This window comes from Sus scrofa, chromosome 8 (assembly GCF_000003025.6).
Source record: "Sus scrofa isolate TJ Tabasco breed Duroc chromosome 8, Sscrofa11.1, whole genome shotgun sequence".
In the NCBI taxonomy this organism is placed as follows: domain Eukaryota; kingdom Metazoa; phylum Chordata; class Mammalia; order Artiodactyla; family Suidae; genus Sus; species Sus scrofa.
The window spans coordinates 101,502,001-101,514,605 of record NC_010450.4 but is presented as its reverse complement, the minus strand read 5'-3'; the positions used below and the strand labels follow the sequence as shown (position 1 = coordinate 101,514,605).

The 12,605-nt window shown below is 43.1% G+C and overlaps 1 long non-coding RNA gene across 1 annotated transcript; it reads left to right on the top strand.

Moving 5' to 3' along the window:
* On the top strand, positions 248 to 12,418 carry LOC110262160. Its single transcript, XR_002346809.1, has 3 exons — positions 248 to 1,227; positions 2,128 to 2,336; positions 11,977 to 12,418. It is a non-coding gene; the product is annotated as an uncharacterized LOC110262160 (long non-coding RNA).

Below are 12,605 nucleotides of genomic sequence, written 5' to 3'. Positions count from 1 at the left end.
TGTAACTCAGATCCTATGTTGCCATGGCTGTGGTGTAGACTGCCAACTGCAACTCCAATTCAACCCATAGCCTGGGAACTTCCATATGCAACAGGTGTGTCCCTAAAATCTAATAGCTTCATTGTTTTAATATTCATTTCTAATATGTATACACATATGTATATATGTATATGCATATATGTATAATACTAGTATGTATTATGTGTATACATGTATATGTAGTTTTTTCTTGTTTTAGTCACAGGAAATATCTTGAAAAGCAATACAAAGTCCAGTAATAAGTTGCTAGTTTTCAATTAAATGATGAGATCATGTCTGAAATGTTCTGTTTGGCTTTTTATTCCCCTGAGTGGCTCAGTCAGGATGTTCAGGGAAGTGGTCACCACAAATGTAATTGCCACCAGCCAGAGCAGCTGAAAAACTTCCCTATGTCCCAAGCCATGTCTTATGGAGGCCTCCAAGAGCCCTGTCTGCTCTGAACATGAACAATATAGTCAAAAAACAGAAAGAAAGCAGACTGGCATTTAAGGAATGTTAATGATTGGATGAAATATTGATAAGTTCTCTTCATGAACTTCTACTTTGTTCTTTTAGAAATCAGTTGGCAAAGTCCTTCTAAGGTAGATTAAAAATTAAAAGGTAGGGTGAATTTATCCCTATTAAGATTAAAGCATTGAATTCTGTAGTTAAGTCACATGCTAGGGGATGCCACCTAGGATGGTGTAAAAGACAGAGCTCCCTTTTCATAACAGTTGGTTGTCCTAGCTGCATCAAAGAGCTGTTCCAACTAGTTCACAGAACCACAGTTATTATGACATGCAAGTCCTCCAAGATATAAGTTGTCTATGGAAATATTCATTTGGACCTTAACTTTAGGATCTGGAAAAAATCTCAAAATTGGCAAATATACCTTCTTATTTATTTATTTATTTTCCACTGTACAGCATGGGGACCAAGTTACACATACATGTATACATACTTTTCTAATTTAGCTTATGTCCTCAAATTCTGCCACAGCAACACAATGGCTTACACCCTGAAATAAATTTCCACATATATGAAGACTCCATGGCATCTTCTTTTCTTTCACTTATTAACCAAACCGGTTTAATATTTTCCTATAAGACCTAGTTTCCAACAATACTGTCATTTTGTTCCCTGTTTTTCTTTAGACGTTGCAGCTCTTTGCCGCACCTGCTTTTAAATGTGGTGACAGTGCTGTCCCAGGTATAGTAAATTGGGACGGTTCCCAGGCCCTATACTTTATCTCCCCTCGCAACCCCCCCAACCCGACCAGCACACACGTTATAACGACAGGTGGCTAGGAAATGACTCAGGAGGTGTTGTACGGAGGAACCAGAGGAGGCTTCCAGCACAAGTGTGGGAAAAAACCCTGACAGTTTCGTACATAAGTGTACTCAGTTGATAAACTCATCCTTCCTCACTACAGTGGATGGTTGTTGACTCCGTCCCTCTTTCCACAGGCTCTTCAGGATGCATGGGTAGGATTAAGGCTCCTGTCTCCTTCCAAGTTTATCCTTGATACTCACTGGAATAAGAGGTTGCCTGTAAATGAGCAATCAGCACGAAACGTGATTTACCCTTACCTGGCTCACTGCACCCACCACAGTAACCCCAAGTGGTGACCAAAATCTATTGTAATTTTAATAACAACAACCCCCCCCCAAACTCCAGCTTTTATGTCATTCTTCTAACAGTGCCGCCTGATAGGTATTTCTCTCTTCACCAGTATTCCAGTCCTCACTATATTCAGTTTGAACTACAACTCCCTGGGCTTTTGTCCTCCTTGTTCCTTTTTTCCCCCTTGTTCCTTTTTTCTATCTTAACTACTCAAACCTTTGTATTTTCTCACAAAAATAACTGCAGTGGGTTGGCCAAATGTGTGAAGAGGAGAGTTACCCCTCAGGGTTCTGCTTTACATACTTGCCTCCAGTACTTCATGCTACCCTAATTGGAGTTTCTACGAATGTATTTCAAGTAAATAGTAAGGAGTTATGAACAAAAGTTTTCTGTGATAAAAATGCATGGGCAAAGTATTAAGCCAGTCTCCTTGATGGCAGGACTTTGCTGACCATTGCATACGCTGACAAATCTGTGACTTTCCAGCAGTGTGCACGTGACCGTGGAGACTCTTCCTGTGGAACATCAAGTGAGACAAGTAGTATAGGATCAACTCCGGTCTACCTGGTGAAGGAACATCCCCCAAACAGAGGTGGAGCATCCCTCCCAAGGGAGGCAGCTGACCAGAACAAGCCTCCCATCCAGGTTTAGTCACTGGGTCTCAATGGGATAAATTCAGCTGCCACCATGCAGAGGTAAATGGAGTGGAGGGGGGAGCTCTATAAAATACCCTTAAATTTCTCTGTTAGTGATCTAGCATGCAAGTAGGGATAATCTCCCGCTGCTGATTTTCGGAGTATAGAATTTTAGATCATTCATTCAGTCAAGAAATATGTACTGAGTTCACATGGTGGCTCAGCAGGTTAAGGACCCAACATAGTGTCTATAAGGATGCATGTTCAATCCTTGGCCAGGCTCAGTGGGTTAAGGATCCCGTATTGTTGTGGCTATAGCGGAGGCTGGCAGCTGCAGCTCCAATTCAACTCCTAGCCTGGGAACTTCCATATGCCGCAGGTGGGAGTGGAAAGAAAGATAGAAAGAAAGAAAGAAAGAAAGAAAGAAAGAAAGAAAGAAAGAAAGAAAGAAAGGAGGGAGGGAGGGAGGGAGGGAGGAAGGGAAGGAAGGAAGGAAGGAAGGAAGAAAGGAAGGAAGGAAGGAAGAAAGGAAGGAAGAAAGGAAGAAGGAGGGAAGGAAGGAAGGAAGACAGATGTATTGAATACACAGTTTGTGCCAGCCAGACCAAGAACCCCAGCCTTTATAGAGGTTATATTCTTATGGTAGAGACAGGTAATGAATGGGTAATAACATAAAATATAAGATATGTCAGATACTGAGAATTGCTTAGGAGAGAAAAAGCAGAGAAATATGGGGAATGTGGGGGTTGGGAGTAGGAGTTACTTTTCATCATGTGTCCAAAGAAGACCCCATGAATGAAGAAGGGAGGAAGTAAACCCTTTGAATACCTGCTGGAAGAACATGTCAGGCAGAGGTAATAGCCAGTGGAGTTAAGTCTGGAGTTTTGGGAGGGAGTTCAGGGCTGGAAATCTGAATTTGGTGTGACCAGCATGCATATGTTATTTATTTATTTATTTATTTATTTTGTATTTTTGCCTTTTCTAGGGCCGCTCCTGCGGCATATGGAGGTTCCCAGGCTTAGAGGTCCAATCGGAGCTATAGCTGCCGGCCTATATCAGAGCCACAGCAACGTGGGATCTGAGCCACATCCGCAACCTACACCACAGCTCACAGCAACACCGGATCCTTAACCCACTGAGCAAGGCCAGGGATTGAACCTGCAACTTCATGGTTTCTAGTCGGATTCGTTAACCACTGAGCCACGACTGGAACTCTGCATATGTTATTTAAAACTAAAAATCTGGTTGAACTCACCAAGGGAGTTAGTATAGATGAAGAAAAGGGAGGTATGAGAATTAAGTCACAAAGTTGAAATGCTTCAAAGGTTCAAAGTTTGGGGTGGTGAGGAGAAATCAGCAAAGGAAAATGAGATGGAGTGGACACCGCCAAGGAGGAAACCCAAGAGAGTGGAAGCCAGGTGAAGAAAGAGGGAGTGAGGGCCCAGTGAAATGATGATAAGTAAGATGTAGATGCACATTGACCTGGACAGAGCAATGCAGGAATAGCTGGTCAACGTGAAAAAAAAAAAAAAAAAAAAAAAAAGGCTGTCTTTCAGTTAATTAGTGGGAACAAAGACTCGGGGAAAAGTGGGTCGGAGAGAGAACAGGAGTAAAGAAAATAGAGTAAGTAGGAAGAGATTGTTATTTCAAAAAGTTTTGCTGTAAGGGGGGGCAGAGAAATGAAGTAGTAGGTGGAGGGGGGTAAACAGTCAAAACTGCTTTTAAGGTGGGAAAAATAATAGCTTGTTTTTATGCTAACATAAATGATTCATTAGAAATAACATCAAAGATAATAGAGAAGAGGGAGAATGGCTGCAGTGGTGTCCTTGAGTGGTCAAGTGAAGCTGGGACCTGGTGTCCATGAGAGGACTTGTCCGTAGATGGGAGCACAGACTGTTCTTCCAGGACCACAGTAGGGCAGGCTGATTATATGGACACAGATTCACCAAGTGGATCAATACAGCGCTGAGATCAGGGAGAAGCTCTCTTCTGATTGCGTCCATTTCTTAGGGAAAATGTAAGCAAGGTCATTACCTGAGAATGCAGATGGGGGAGGAGGTATTAGAAGAAAAGACAAGATGTGAAACAATCACCTGGGGGAGGTCCTGCTGTGGTGCAGTGGATGAAGAATTCGACTGCAGTGGCTCAGGTCACTGGGGAAGCCCATATTTGGTTAAAGGATCTTGTGTTGGGTTAAAGTATCTTGCAATGGCCATAGCTGTGGAGTAGATTGCAACTGCAGCTCAGATATGATCCCTGGCCTGGGAACTCCATATGCCATGGGGCAGCAAAGAAAGGAAGGAAGGGAGGGAGGGTAGAAGGAACGAAGGAGAAAGAAAGGAGAAAAGAAAAGAGAGAGAGAGAGAAAAGAAAGAAGGAAGGAAGGAAAGAAAGAAAAAGAAAGGAAAGAAAGAAAGAAAAGAGGGAAAGAAAAGGGGGAAAGGAAGAAAGAAAAGGAAAGAAAGAAAATCATATGGGATCATATGGGAGTAGAAGTAGTGAATGGACTAGGGAATTTAGTGAGATTATCAGGCAACTTAAGGTTCATAATCATGCATTTTTAGTGAGACCAGTTATCACAGAGGCATACTTTTCTCCAGCCCAGCTCAGCTGTGTGCATATGAGCACAGAGTAGGTGAAGAGGTGGATTTCACCATGGTTGTACTTTTGACAGCTGAAGACACTGAAGTGAGGAAGAGAGTAATAATTGTAATGAATAAGGATGGAAGTGATGACATAGAATGGAGTAAGGGACAATCCAAAGTTAGTAGGAGCAGTAAATTGTAAATGGTGAAATGAAGGATTGTTGGAGTTGGGTCACTAGAGAGAATAAGCTGGAAAGATAGGAGGTGGTCATCCGAGGGTGGGATGCTTGGAATTGAAATTGTAAAGGGGTTGAAATGCTTGATGATGACAAGGTTTTAGTCTTGACGACCTAAATTCATGTGCACCACAAACACAGCTGCTGAAAGAATGGAAATGTCAGAGTTTGGAGCAGAGAAAGTGCATTGCATGGCAGAGCAAGGAGACAGGCAGCTTATGCTCAAGAAGGCTGAACTCCATGGTTTTCAGGGAAGAGTGTCTATATATATATATATATATATATATATAGTTGATTTACAGTGTTCTGTCCATTTCTGCTGTACAACAATAGGACCCACTTTTACATGTCTATGTACATTCTTTTTTCACATTATCCTCCATCGTGTTCCATCATAAATGATTAGATATAGTTCCCTGTGCTATACAGCAGGATCTCATTGCTTATCCACTCCAAAGGCAATAGTTTGCATCTACTAACCACAAATGCCCAGTCCACTCCACTTCCTCCCCCTGCCCCTTGACAACCATAAGTCTTTTCTCCACGTCCATGAGTTTATTTTCTGTGGATAGGTTCATTTGTGCCATATGTTAGATGTCAGATATGAGTGATATAATATGGTATTTGTCTTTCTCTTTCCGACTTACTTCACTTAGTATGAGAGTTTCTAGTTCCATCCATGTTGCCGCAAGTGGCATTATTTTGTTCTTTTTTATGGCTGAGTAGTATTCCATTGGGGGGGCTACAGGATGTGTGACCTTTCTCTGATTGGTTGGTGGTAAGGGCACAGAGTTGTGTTCCAGGAATCTCAATCATCAGTCTTCTAGTTCCAACCAGTCTGGGGTCCACATCCATGTGCTCAGCCAAAGTTACCAGCCTCCTCCTGGGGCGGGGGATGGACTTAGTTCCCAGAGAAGAACTCAGAAATGTATTGTTATGTTGACCCCTTTGAGGAGGAACATGATTTATTGCTGCTCTGGTGTTTCCTGACAGCTCCTTCTTTGTATCTGCATTCCCTCCCTTCCCTAATTAGTAACCATTTGAATCTGCCCTTTGAAACTCAGGGAGAGTAGGAGACTGAAGCCTTTTTCCCTACAGACAAGAAATGGGGGACATGGGACACGGAAAGTCTTTTGTACCCAGGAGGCCCCACAGGGTCCTGTATGGTTCCACTAGTAGGGTGTGACCATAGAAGTGAGTGGCAGAGGAATGGTGTAGGCAAGATCTTTGAAACAAATGAGGTTGAGGAACTGATGCAATAACGTAAATCACCAGGAATTGTCCGGAGCAATATTGGAGGAAGTGAGTGACAGTTAACTAAGAGTTAACTTTTAAGGAAGGAGGGAAGGGACCTTGGTGGTGGGGGAGTGTCAAAGACTAAAACAAGGACACTGGCTAGTGGTATGTGCCTTATGACCAGCAATTCAAAACAGTGTTTTGTTTTGAAGGTGAAGGAAGCCGGAATAATGTGGAGTTCAAAATGAGGAGCAAGTCACTTGCCATCTTGACTCCTTTTCCGCTTCATCTCTTGTACCTTCTCTAGCCCATCCTACTAGTTAGGTATTTTAGAGGCTTTTTATTGCTGCGTGGTTTTCTTTTCTCCTAAACTTGATCTCTTCTTGTGTTCACTTTGTGTCCCCAGGGCTCTAATCCTCACCTCTTCCTGTACATCAGAATCACCTGAAGAGGTTTTTAGCCTTATACCATATTCGGGCCCTTCTGAGAGCCAGACTGATTTAATCCTTCTGGGGTGGGGCTCAGGCATCTGTTTGGTTTTTTGTTTTTGAGATTTTAAGTTCCCCAAGTGGTTCTAATGGACTGGCAAGTTGAGAAGCACTGCCCTAGGGTGCTTGAAAATTTGAAAAGATTTGGGTCTTTTGAGGCGTAAGCCTTGTTATGGAGAATTGTCCATAATTTTCGTTATATCCTGACTCAAGAAGATTAAGTCTAAGTCCTTTGTTTTTCTGATGAGAAAACTTAACCTGAATTGATTTTTTTTTTTTTAACTTTTTCACTGGAGATGGTGATAGGAATTGGGCAAAAGGATTTTGTTAAAACCTTGGAAGAACAAGATCATACTAAGTAAAATGAGGGTGTCTTTTCCAAAACATCAGCAGGGCTCTGAAGCCTCCATTAAGTGGAATCCTTGAGGCTAGCCCATCACCCTGTGCATCCAGGATCCTCTGCATCTCCTTTCCTGCCCTCTAAAAATGCAAACGGTACCCGGGTAACCGATTCCGGGGCTCTCTCACTGCTGGTTTCTGCGTAGGAGTGTTGCACACAGCAGGCTCACTTAACACCTGCGTTTCATGCGGTGAAAACTGCACATCCATCATATGAGCATCACCTCAAATTGTATAATTTTTTCTCACAAAGTGGAAAAAAGAAGTTTCATAATATGCATTCAACCTCTTCTGACCTCCTGAAAGAACAAGGCAGGTTAAGAATGGGGTCATGAAGTCGGAGAGCCCTGGAGGCAGAAGCCCTCTCTGAGAGGCCGTGGCCCCCACTGTGCTCTGCCAGGCTCTCGGTCCTTCCCTGCTGCAGTAAGGCCAGCTGCCAGTGCACTCGATTTTGTGGATATACTCGTTTATGTATTAAAATGCTTGCCAAAGATAATTCAGTGGTCCTGGTTCCTTCATTGTAGACCTTAGTCCTTTGATAGGGAAGGCAGGAAAATCATGGAATCATGCACTTTAATTATAGCCGTCATCTTTACTTAGCCATTCTTTATCAATTCAGTTGGGATTCTGAGATGCCCCAAATTAAGACATGGCATTTTTTAAATTTTTTTTCCTTTATACAATTTTTAAAGGTTACACTTCATTTACAGTTATTACAAAATATTAGCTATATTCCCTGTGTTGTACACACATCCTTGAGCCTACCTTACACCCAGTAGCTTGTACCTCCCACTCAACCACCATCATATTGCCCCCCTCACCCACACCCTTGTAACACTAGCTTGCTCTCTATATCAGTGAGTCTACTTCTTTTTTGTTATATTCACTAGTCTGTTGTATATTTTAGATTGCATATATAAGTGGTATCACACACTATTTAAGACATGACATTTCTAAGCTGTTAGCACAAAGATAATAGGAAACAACTTATAACTTGTTAGGACAGAAAAGTCAGACGAAAGCCGTAGCCAGAAGAAATTCCTGAATGAACCTGCCTTGGCCGTGTAACTGCCCATCTCTGGCCTAAGGAGTGTTAACACCTGCTCACCCCTGCACTCACTGGGGAAGATACACATTGGCAGATAGAGCACGACTGCGAATGCACTGGGTGAAAGTGCATGTGGCTGCTCCCTTCTCTCTCCCTCTCTGCCTTCCTGCTACCATTGGCTGGCACCCTCCTCCCTCTTCTCTTTCTGCTTATAGACTCACATGCATGCCTGCCTCACACCCCCGCGTGTCATCCACTGACTCACGTTCTCACAGTCACCCACGCAGTTGCTTGCTTGTGCTCCTTCCACGTCCATTTCTGTTCAGATGCCTTGGTGGTAAGCTTTTGCCTGATTCTCAACAGCAGTAACCTGTAGGTCTGCAGGCCTCTTGAAGTCCAAGCAGCCACACCAGCCACGGGTTGACCTGTGACACTCCCCACTCCTCTAATATTTGGATCAACTTTTGGAGAACTCTGTGAGGACACACATAAATCCAGAGATTTCGACCTGAGATCTCCAGGGAAGGCTGCACGTTAGCTGTCCTTTGGTGCCTCTGATCAGTGTTCGGTTTAGTGCACATGTGATCTTAAAACTACTGGGGTTTTTTTGTTGTTTTGTTTTGTTTTGTTTTTGCTTTTTCTGGGCCATACCTGCGACATATGGAAGTTCCCAGGCTAGGGGTTGAATCAGAGCTGTCGCTGCCGGCCTACACCACAGCCACAGCAATGCCAGACCTGAGCCTTATCTGCAGCCCACACCGCAGCTTACAGCAATACCGGATCCTTAAGTCACTGAGCGAGGCCAGGAATCAAACCCAAGTCCTCGTGGACACTAGTCGGGTTCGTTACCACTAAGCCACGATGTGAACTCCCTTAAATTACCGTCGAAGCCACATTATCATTAACAAAAATACTGAGTCAACATTTAAAGCTGGGAGACACCATAACTTCTTTTATATAACACTGGCAATCACTGGCTGGAGTTGATTAACTCCTGCAACCCTTCAACAGGGTATCTCCCATTTGCCACAGCCCCCACTACTCCTCAGCCATCCCAGCTTCCTGCCTCTTCATGCATTTTACCATTCTTGGTCTGGTTTATGGAGGCACTTGTGCTGGGCACCTGCTCTACAGCTACCACAAATGGAATCCAACCTAGTCTGACAGGAACCCAAGCCCAAAAGATAAACTACAATTTATCTTTATTTGGGGTTGGGACCACCCAAAAGAGAGGGGTAGACCAAGGGGCAAGGCTTCCCTAATAAAATACCTAGCCCAGTAAGTGCTATCTCCTATTATCATCTACTCTTCTTCTTTCTGGCCCATACATGTTCTTTTTTTTTTTTTTTTTTTTTTTTTTGTCTTTTTAGGGCCACACCTGCGGCATGTGGAAGTTCCCAGGCTAAGGGCTGAATGGAGCTGTAGCCACTGGCCTATGCCACAACAATGCCAGATCCAAGCAGCATTTGTGACCTACACCACAGCTCATGGAAATGCCAGATCCTTAACCCACTGAGTGAGGCCAGGGATCGAACCTGCGTCCTCATGGATGCTAGTCAGATTCATTTCTGCTGAGCCACAACAGGAACTCCCCCATGTACCTTCTGAGTACTAGTGAGTACACATACACAGTACTAATGAGCATATGTCACTCCTCTGTACAAATTCCCTGGTGGTTTGGTTTTCCCTCAGGGTGAGAGCTAAAGGGTTTTGCAGTGGCCAAAAAGACCCCACATCCTCTGCCCTCCTTTAAATCTCTGACTCTCACTCTCCTTCAAATACACTGGCTTCCTTACTATTCCTTGAATATGCATGCATACTTCCTCACCAGGGCCTTTGCACTAACTGTTCCCTTTGCTTGAAACATTTGGCCAGCTTTCTCGCTTCTTCAAGATTTTGTGCAGATCTTACCTTCTCTATGAGCCCTGCTGACTGCCTTATTAAATAGCAAACTGTCACCTACTGCCTCATTTCTGATCCATCCTACTCTGCTTTTTCTTTTCTCATTGTCATTATCACTTTTTAATATCCTACATGACTTACGTAAATGCTACAATTATCGTTTACTTTCTGTATCTTCCCCCTAGAATGTAAGCGCCATGTGGCAGGTATCTTTGACGTTTTTGTACATTGATGCAACCAAAGTACCTAGAATTGTTGCATATCATAGGGGCTCAAAAAATAGTTGCGGGGTTAATTGAATGCTCATAGTGGATAATGAGATTCAGCAGTTGTAGTATAATGGACTTTATTATATGTACAGTTGACCCGTAAACAACAACACTGGTTTGAACTGTGTGGATCACTTATAGGTGGATTTTTTCAATAAATAGGTACTACAGTACTACACAATCGGTGATTGGTTGAACCCTTGAATGTGGTATCCAGGTTACGGAGGGCTGACTATTCAATTATACATAGATTTTCCACTGGGCAGAGGGTTGGTGCCCCTAACACCCAAATTATTCAGGTATTAACTGTTCAGAATCAGAAGCGAGTATGCAGGAAGATTTATTTTAAAAAATGTGGTTGTAGAAGTGGCCCATCACATACAGCATGATATAAATCAGAATTAAAGTGCTTGTGGCTTTTATGTCCAGAGATAGTGGATGTTATTCAATGTCACACCAACACCAGAGCCACCCTGTTGTCCTAGCAATGATAGAAGCTGTCTCAAAATATCAATAGGCCAACAAAGCATGTTTAGGAGAGATACTCAAATACTAGCATCTGAAGTCGGTTACCCTTTGGGCGAGAATTTTCCTATAATTTAGATGTAGTAGCTTTTATAGCTTTTGAACACTTCCAACGTGGTTGGCACTACGTGAGGCGCCTTGTGTGCTTTAGGTCACTTAATCCTTTCACAAGCTGGCAAGTAGATATTATGATTTGGCAGATGAGGAAACTGAGACAGAGAAATGCTGCCCAACATTCCCAGAGTCACACAGAGAGTAAGTGGACTCGCCTGAACCAAGACTGCCTCCTGAGACTGGTTTCTTTGCTGAACATACATATTTTTAAAATGGCAAGGAATTTGTGAATTTGTTTGCTTATTTGTGATTGCAGCATAGACACTCTCACTCTCTCTTCCGTACTCTTCCCCTCCAAGAGGGGATTCTTTCCTTTCAGGATGACTCTTGGGTGTCCTTTTGTTGTAAAGAATGCAAATAATGAGAAGATGGGAAGCTGAACAGAGAGAGATTAATATAGAGCCGCATCATAAAATAAAACACTGACGGAAGAAGAGAGTGGCAAAAGCCTACTTGGCTTAAGCTTATGGCATCAATTTTTGAGAAGAAATTAAGGATAAATTTTGGAACTAATTTGTATGAAAGCAATATTGAGGATAAGATAGGGAAGTGAGATTCTTAAAGAAATTTACCTAAGTATGTACTTTGAAAGTAATCTCTCCATGGCATATTTGGGAGGTACTATCATAAAAGATTAAATTGTGTTTATCTCCTTTCCGGTTGCCAGACCGTTGTTTCTTTGAATGGAATTCCATGTGGGATTGTATCACAAAGTGGCTTGCTTATGTGGGTTACATTTTGAAAGGAAGGAAAATGGATAATTAGCTCCACCATCACCCAAGCTTAAAAATCACAAAGTAATCTGATGCCTCCTCTATTAGGTATATGTTACTATACAGTAAATCACCCCAAAACTGAGTGGCTGAAAACCACAATAAGCTCTTATTATATCTCATAGGTTCATCCCCACGGGGACCTCCCTATAGGACCTCTGGGTCTCATGACCCAGTGGCTGGCTTCCCACAGAGTGGCCAACCGAGAGAAAGGAAGTGGCATGGCCTTTTATGACCCAGCCTTGGAAGTCACTCACCATTGCTTCCACCATGTCCCACCGGTCACACAGGTCAGTTCCAATGTGAGAGGGACTCACCAGGGCAGGAATACCAGGAGGTAAGAAACGATCACTGTGGGGAGGGGGTCATCTTAAAGACTGGCAGCCAAACCTCCCTTTTCTTTCTCCCCAAACCCAAGTGGGCCCTGAATACTGACTATTCCTCCTTTATGGTGTGAACTAGAGACTGGCACTTGCCATCTGCTTCTACATGAGTTGAATCATGAGCCACTGCAGCTGCTGACCCTCCACACCCCCTGAAAGGAGCTCAGGATGGAGATCAGGAGTGAGGCACTCTGTGCTCTGGGAAAACTGGCAGAACAGGTCTTCAGAGAGTTAGATATGTTCAGGAGAAGATTTTTATGAGCCCAATTCTTGCATCTCCTTGTATCTAGAAAAGGACTAAAATCCTTCATGGTGTCATCTGTTCCTTGTGACCAGCAGTAACCTTCATGAGACTAGCAGCAAACTTCTTT